Below are 8,229 nucleotides of genomic sequence, written 5' to 3'. Positions count from 1 at the left end.
CTTTACGGCTAGCAGAGCAGCCTGCACAGGTGTTTGTGATAGTTACAGTTTACAGCTGCGACACACCCCTGCCCCGGTCCGCACCCTTCACACTGGATTTTCTGCGAATGAAGGTTAAGGTGGCCACTTGACAACCAAGGGGACTGAGCACTTAGATTGTGTCACTAATGTGACATAGGTAGCCTGCACTGTGGTGCCCCTTGGAGCTGTAGTCGAAGCCAGGCCAGGTCAGAGAGAAGAGCCCGTCAGCTGGCAGGGTGCAACAAGGGAGACCCACCCACACTGCTCCCCCAGCACCAAAAAGACATACTGAGGGGCCAGGTGGTGGCGCACCTGGCTGAGTGCACGTGTTACAGTGCCCAAGGATCCGGGTTCGAGGCCCGGGTCCCCTCCTGCAGAGGGAAAGCTTAGCGAGTGGTGAAGCAGTGCGCTGGTGTCTCTCTCTCTCTCTCTCCCTCTCTTTCTCCCCCTTCCTCTTGATTTCTGGCAGTCTCTATCCAATAAATAAATAAAGATGAGAGAGAGACAGACAGACAGACAGACAGAGGCTTGCTTTACGGTCGCCTAGGCCAGGAGCCCGAGGCCCAAGCCTTGTGTCCCCCCGGGCACTTGTCTACAAGCAGGGATCGTCCCTGCCGCACCACCGCCGCTCGCCGCCCAGGTTGGCCTCCGGCAGCTCTGGGGTGCGCAGGCCTCGGGGAGCAGCCCGCGCCCCCACCCGCCGCAGCCAGCGCGCCCGCACCCCTGGGTGACAGCTGGCCGGGCGGGGCGGCGCGGGCGGGAGGGCGAGAGCGGGGCTCTGCGCCTCTCTGCCATTGGTCCCGGGCCTCGGGCCGGGGGCGGGGCCTCGCCCGCGGCTGCCGCGCCATTGGCCGCGCCGCCCGAGGGGGCGGGTCCCGGCCGGGTGGGCCGCGCGGTGCGGAGCTGCGGGCGCTCGGGGCTCAGCCTGGCCGGCCCGCGTTACAGCCGCGTCTCTGCCGGCTCCTGCGGGGTCGCCGCGCCCGCCCCAGCCCCGCCGCCCCAGGCCAAGGCGGGAGCTGCCCGCGCGCTTCTCGGTAAGGCCGGGGGACGGGGCGGGGGCGCCCGGAGGGCGGGCGGGGGGCGGGCGGTGCGGGGCGGCCGGTGTCTCCGCGGTCAGGTGCGGCCCGAGCATCCCCAGCCGCCAGCCCACCCCGGGCGCGCCGGGGTCACCCTCCGGAGGCCACTGGGCCGGGCCCCCGACGAGCTCGTTCATTGCCCCGCGCCCAGACCCCGCGTGTCCAGCAGGGAAAAGTCCTCCCGCGCCGGCCGGAGCCCCCGACCTCGCGTCTCGCGGTCCCCACGGTCCCCACGGTCCCCACGGTCCCCACGCCGAGTGTCCGGGGCCTCTCCCGCTCCCGCACCCGGCTCCCCGGCCGCCCGAGCAGCAGGAAGTCAGGTGGGGCCAGATGCGGGCGGCTGGGGCGGGCGGGGCGGAGCTGTGCGGGTGGCCGGGGGACCCGCCTGTCCCTCCCTGCGCCCGACCCGCACCCCTGCCCTCCCCCCCACCCCCACGGCCAGCTGTCAGCCCAGGCCCAGGGCGCCAGGCCGAAGGGCTGGCTCTCGCCTCTGCGCCCACCGACCTGGTCTCCAGCCCCGGGGCAGGTGGGGTTCGCGTCCCGCCAGCCGCACCCGCAGCCTCGCCGGGAATCGCCCCTGCGGGATGCGGGAAGAGGCCGTGTTGAAACCAGAGTTGAGTGAGTGTGTGAGTGTGTGTGTGTGTGTGTGTGTGTGTGTGTGTGTGTGTGTGTGTGTGTGTGTGTGTGTGTGTGTGTGTGTGTGTGTGTGTGTGTGTGTGTGTGTGTGTGTCCTTCCACGTTGTTTATTCTGAAGCCTGGCTTCTGAAAGCCGAAGAGGACTTTCTTTGATCTGGAAGTGAGTGCAGAGCCTGCATCAAGCCGGCACTAGGGCAGTTAGTGATTTTTGGCGAAAGGTGAAGTCATTAACAGACACCCCCGCAGGTCCAGATGGGGAGGATGGTCCTCTGCCTTTTGGGGGGCGTCCTTGTGCTCTGGCTCCATCTTGGGGGCGAGGGGGGAGGCCCACAAGTGGGCCTCAGGTGTGCGCCTCTCCCTCTCCTGAAGGCTTAAGAACCTGCCTTCAGGAAGAGACAGGACACATTTACTAAGTGCCTACTGGGGACAGGACCTGCCCCAGGTTACTCTTACAGACTTCATGGTTACTCTTAACAAAAATTCTGAGTTTTGTTCTCATTTTTGACATGGGAAAAAGAAAGAACACTAAGGTAAAAGCCCAAGGCCACACAGAAAGTGACCGAGGCAGGATTTGAACTTGACTTCACTGTCAGAATTAGGCTCTTCCTGCTGCTCTGACACCGTAGAAATGGTGTGCGGGCACTGGGGCAGGCTCCTGGCCCTACTGTGTGCTGGCCACAGACCTTCTGAAAAGACCCAGTGCATAGATGCAGGGGGAAGGGGTCTTTCTTTGGAAAAGCACGGAGTGGCCCCGGATTAACCCACTCTCTCTTCTAGCTGGGTGTGGGGCAGCTGAAGTCTACTTTGTACATGCAGATATAAAAAGACATCACTTCCATGCTGGTCTTCTGGGCACCCAGAGCTAGTCCCTGCTGGAGGGGGAGAGCCTTGTTCTGGAGGAAGGCGTAAGGTCCAAGGAGATGTGAACACACGGGTCAATGTCAGTTGCCCTACAATAGCTAAGCATTTTTTATTTAAAGAGCTGAGGGGAAGAAATGGCCTTCTTCTTGCCGGAACTTTCATTCTTTATAACGTTAGCTCTTCACGTTAGTTCTCCGATGAAGTAAGTGAGTCACCTCCATCTGACATGAGGAAACTGAGACTCTGAAAGGCCAACACTTGCCCAAAGGTTACGACAGTTGTGAGTGGTGAAGCTAGTCTACAGTGTGATTTAAAAAAAAAAAAATTGTTTGTTTTCTTAAGATTTTATTTATTTTATTTGTTTATTTATTTAATTTTTCCCCTTTTGTTACCCTCTTTTATTGTTGTTGTAGTTATTATTGTTATTATTGATGTCGTTGTTGGATAGGACAGAGAGAGAAATGGAGAGAAGAGGGGAAGACAGAGAGGGAGAGAGAAAGACACCTGCAGACCTGCTTCACTGCCTGTGAAGCGATTCCCCTGCAGGTGGGGAGCCGGGGGCTCGAACCGGGATCCTTATGTCGGTCCTTGCGCTTTGGGCCACGTGCGCTCAACCCACTGCGCTACTGCCCGACCCTGATTTTATTTATTTATTAATGAGAAAGATGAGAGGAGAGAGAGAAAGAACCAGACATCATTCTGGTACATGTGCTGCAGGGGATAGAACTCAGGACCTTATGCTCGAGAGTCCCATGCTTTATCCATTATTGTGTCACCTCCCAGACTGCAGTGTGATTTTTTTTTTAATGGTGAAATAAGCATCATCAAGGGAAATAATTTTATACAACACTGTTAAATCACCAGTAAACAAACCAGTGAACAAAGTAAGTCAAGGGAAGCAGGCCAACACAGTGGCCGTCTGTGAATTCTGCCCCGGCTGTCCCCACTGTCCTCACCTTAGATTGTGATCATTTGCGAACTGGTCTTCCAACTCTGCTGTGATACTGCAGTGAAAAAAAGCGTAAACTTAGCAGATTTATTATCTGGTGTTCACAGATCCTTGCTCTTTGCTCTGCATTCCCTTAGCCTTTTGTACTAGCCTTCCTTAGGCTGTCTATCATGATGAATGCAGTTCTCTGTTTAAAAATATCATGAGCGTTTTCAAACACAAAAATAGAATAGCATGATGAGTCCCATATACTCAGCACCCAGCTTTAGTAGTCAGCAAGATTCTGAGGGGCTGCTCTTTTTTTTTTTCCTTCCCTTCTGTTCTTTCTGGAACCATATTTATTTATTCCCTCTTGTTGCCCTTGTTGTTTTTTATTGTTGTTGTAGTTGTTATTGTTGTTATTGATGTTGTTGTTGTTGGATAGGACAGAGAGAAATGGAGAGAGGAGGGGAAGACAGAGAGGGGGAGAAAAAGACAGACACCTGCAGACCTGCTTCACCGCCTGTGAAGTGACCCCCCTGCAGGTGGGGAGCCGGGGGCTTGAACCGGGATCCTTACACTGGTCCTTGTGCTTCGCGCCATGTGCACTTAACCCACTGCGCTACCGCCTGACTCCCCTTTCCAGAACCATTTTAAAGCAAATATCTGATGTCATGCTTTCTTGTCCCTATATAACTCAGTATATATATAATTAAAAAAAAACCTTTCAACTTACACTGTCTAATCGCATGAACAGAATTAACAGTGAGCGGTCTCATCTGTTCATACTCAGACTTCTTTGACTGTCTCAGAAACCAGCGTGAATTCACAGTTGGATCCTTTAAGTCAGGATCCAAAGTCTGTTTACTGCACTGGACGGCTGTTAATGCACATGCCTACTTTAGTCTGGGACCTCCCTCTGTCCTTCTGCTGCTTCACCGGTCATCACCCTTCATTTTGATTTTTTTAAGTTTATTTTCTTCCAAGTCATTTTATGGCGGTGGGATAATGATTCGCGATATAGCTGTTGACACCTGAGTAGTTTCTCATCTCCCTGTGAAAACCTCCGTCCTGCCCCGTCCGACGTCTCCTTTGAGGCTGGAATTGACTTGTGTGAGGCCCTGGGTCCCCAGTGTTGTGCCGGGACAGGACAGAGACTTTGGTGAGCATGTGTCGGACTGTGTCACAGTGCGGAAATTCACTTTGAAGGAGAGAATGATCTTGTGGATTTGCAGGACTGCCTGTGCCTGGGTCTTGATAACGGTTTTTTTTTTAAATCTTTTTTTTTTGTTTTGTTTTTGTTTTTGTTTTTATTAAAGATGGTTTGCTAACATGTGGATGTTTCCTCACATGTGTCAGTCTGTAAACATCCTGAAAGAACAGAACTCTTGGCTGTGCTCTGGGGCTCTGGTGTGTGGTGGGAGCCCAGACAGCCACATTATGCCCTGGTCAGCATCTGCCTCCCTAGATCACATGTGGGAACGACGGGGACTGAGTTATTTCTGCCGGAGCTTTGATTTCTGATTTGTTCAAGCCACGGGGCTTAGCTCGTTATGACCCAGAACTTGGTGTGGGCTTCGTGGACAGGGGTGGCATACTTTCTCCCTCCATGGGCGGCATCTCCCTTGAGCCTTTCAGAGCCTTCTCTAGCCTGCTCTACACGCAGGAGAGTTGTGGAGAATTCTCAGATCACTGCTCCTCTTGTAGCTGGTGGCTTGTGATGGGAAGTGAGCCTGCATGGCCTTTCAGCTTCTTGTCTGAATTTGTGAGGACAGAGTACTCACTGCAGGCACCTTTGTGGAAGGAAAGGACGGGTCGGCTCACCTCCCTTGGGGAGGCCTTCCTTGCCAGGATTTCTCCTCCACCATGGTCTCCTGCTCCTCCTCCTCCGCTACCTCCTCTTCTTCTCTCTTCTTTTTCTCCTTTCCTTTTTTTTTTTTTCTCCTTCTCCTCCTCTCTCTTTTCTTCCTCCTTCTCTCATTTCTCCCTCTCTTCTTTCTTTTTCAGCCAAGGCAATCTTTATACTAGCAGGAACTACAACAGAGTTCTGAGTATTTCTCTTGGAATTGTGGCTCTAGAGTGGTTTTCCTTTAGCTTTTTTTTTTTTTCCTTTAGTATTTCTCTAAAACTTTTGTAATAAATTATTTTACTTTCCTAAAGGAAAGTCTGGATTTTTTTTTTTTTTAAAGGAGAACTTCCTTCAACTGTTTTGGGTAGAAAAATTATCCACACATTCGGTACAGCTGTGTATAGATACAGTCGTAGAGCCCTGGGGGCTCTATATTTGCTTATTATATGACATTATTTTAGAAAAAAAAAATCTCCTTGACTTCCTAAAAGTTAAAAAAAAATATCAGGACTCAAGAGATGGGGGTTATGAAGTCCATCCCTTTGCCATGTCCTTCCTGAAAATCATGTTGTGATGTGCCCAAGTTGAACTCCTTCTGATAGCAGGCTGCTGGTTTTTAGTTATTTAGTTATTTTTAAAATTTCTCTATTGGGGGGTTAATGGTTTCCAGTCAACAGTAAAAAATAATAGCTTGTACATGTGTAACATTTCTCAGCTTGCCACATAACAATTCAACCCCCACTAGCTCCTCCTCCTCTGTGGTTTTTAGTTTATTATTTATTGTTTTTTATTTTTGGCCTCCAGGCTTATCTTTGGGGCTCGGTGCCTGCACTACGAATCCACTGCTCCTGGAGGCCATTTCCCCCACTTCTGTTGCCCTTGTTATTGTTGTTGTTGTTGTTGTTATCGTTGCTATTGTTATTGTTGGATAGGACAGAGAGAAATGGAGAGAGGAGGGAAGACAGAGAGGGGGAGAGAAAGATAGACACCTGCAGACCTGCTTCACCGCCTGTGAAGTGACCCCCCTGCAGGTGGGGAGCCGGGGGCTCAAACCGGGATCCTCACGCCGGTCCTTGTGCTTCACACCATGTGTGTTTAACCCACTGTGCCATGCCCAGCCCCTGGTTTTTATTATTTATTTATTTAAATTTATTTATTTATTCCTTTTGTTGCCCTTGTTGTTTTATTGTTGTAGTTATTATTGATGTCATTGTTGTTGGATAGGGCAGAGAGAAATGGAGAGAGGAGGGGAAGACAGAGAGGGGGAGAGAAAGACAGACACCTGCAGACCTGCTTCACTGCCTGTGAAGTGACCCCCCTGCAGGTGGGGAGCCGGGGGCTCAAACCGGGATCCTTATGCCGGTCCTTGTGCTTCACACCATGTGTGTTTAACCCACTGTGCCATGCCCAGCCCCTGGTTTTTATTTTTTAAGTCAAGGAGATGGAGATAGGGGAAGCCAGAATGACAGTGTGTTAAATCAAGGCAAGCCAAGCACACTAGAGGCTCCAACAGCCTGTCTTGTCCTCTTGAGAGGAAGTGTCCTATAGACAGATACCCTGTGGTCTCACTTTGGGGTGCTCTGACCCCACCCTCACCTCTCTGTTTCTCTCCCTGCATCCTTCCCAGAGGGGGGAAAAACAAAAACAAAAACATGGTCGGTCCTGGCAGACTAAGTCCTCCCATCTAGTCTAGTCACCTTCTCGGGCCTCATCTCCTGAAGAGCCAGAGGTAATGGCAGGCCCGGGAAGCGGGACTCCTTGTCCTCTTTTTGGATGGTAAGCGACATCTAGGGCAGACACTTTTTCCACTGGCAGCAGGGAGAGAGTGACAAGGAGTTGGCTGGCAGCCCTGCTCCGTGCACTGCTGCAGTAGCCAGCTTATAGGATGCTTGCAGGCCTGAGCTCCTGACAGACCCGGTCCCAAAGCTGGGCTTTGGGAGAGACAGAAGCGAGCATTTAAATCAACAGCCTGGCCCTGCGTTGTCCCTGGGGTAGCAGTGGGGTACAGTGCAGCAAGTGTTGCCCAGCTCTCCTGACTCAGAACAATTAGCCTTGCCTCTTATCTGCTGCTGACTACTCCTGGGAGATATGCAGCCTTTCAAGGTCTAGCATGTGTCAGGCCTGGGAGACTGAGGGCCCAGGGTCTACAGATGGCCTTTCAAAACTGGGTTCCTCCTTCCAGGGCAGAGGGTGGGATATGGCACGCTGGTGGTAAGAATTGTAGGAATCGTACCCTTCTTGTCCCACAGTCTTGTCGATCATTATTAGATCACCAATAATGAATATTTGGTGTACTGCACCAGAGTAAAGGTCTCTGGGTAGGGGGTTCAAGTCCTGGAACAGGATGGCAGAGGAGGACCTAGAGGGGGTGAATTATTATGTGGAAAACTGAGAAATGTTATACATGGACAAACTACTGTATTTTATTGTTGACTGTAAACCATTATCCCCCTGAAAAAAACGGGGAGAGAGAGAGAGAGAATGAGAAATGGGACCAAGTGGTGGTGTACCCAATAGAGTGAAAAACAGAAACAAATAAACAAAAACCCGCGTTGCTCTCTGTTTATCCAAGGGACGGGGTGGGGGGTGGTGGTCATCAAGGTGCCATGTTTAGAGCTTGAGGGACTGTGAATTTACTCCCTGTGCCAGGACTGCTGAATTAAAAAAAATTATATATTTATTGTTGTAGTTATTATTGTTGTTGTTATTGATGTCCTCGTTGTTGGATAGGACAGAGAGAAATGGAGAGAGGAGGGAAAGACAGAGAGGGGGAGAGAAAGACAGACACCTGCAGACCTGCTTCACCGCCTGTGAAGCGACTCCCCTGCAGGTGGGGAGCCGGGGGCTCGAACCGGGAT

General features: G+C 51.9%; 1 protein-coding gene across 8 annotated transcripts in view; it reads left to right on the top strand.

Annotated features, from left to right (window-relative positions):
* The first annotated feature begins 941 nt into the window (after positions 1-941).
* The window catches only part of MICAL2 (microtubule associated monooxygenase, calponin and LIM domain containing 2), a 153,879-nt gene continuing 146,591 nt past the window's right edge, over positions 942-8,229 (top strand). For 5 of the 8 annotated variants that reach the window (XR_009545679.1, XR_009545680.1, XM_060177161.1 and 2 more), the window contains exon 1: positions 942-1,055. The gene's annotated coding sequence lies outside the window, so the exon portion shown is untranslated. The remainder of the gene's footprint in view (positions 1,056-8,229) is intronic. The other 3 variants (XM_060177165.1, XM_060177163.1, XM_060177164.1) reach the window with 3 other exon arrangements.

This window comes from Erinaceus europaeus, chromosome 17, assembly GCF_950295315.1.
Source record: "Erinaceus europaeus chromosome 17, mEriEur2.1, whole genome shotgun sequence".
Lineage (NCBI taxonomy): Eukaryota > Metazoa > Chordata > Mammalia > Eulipotyphla > Erinaceidae > Erinaceus > Erinaceus europaeus.
This window is presented reverse-complemented; position numbering and strand designations above follow the sequence as displayed.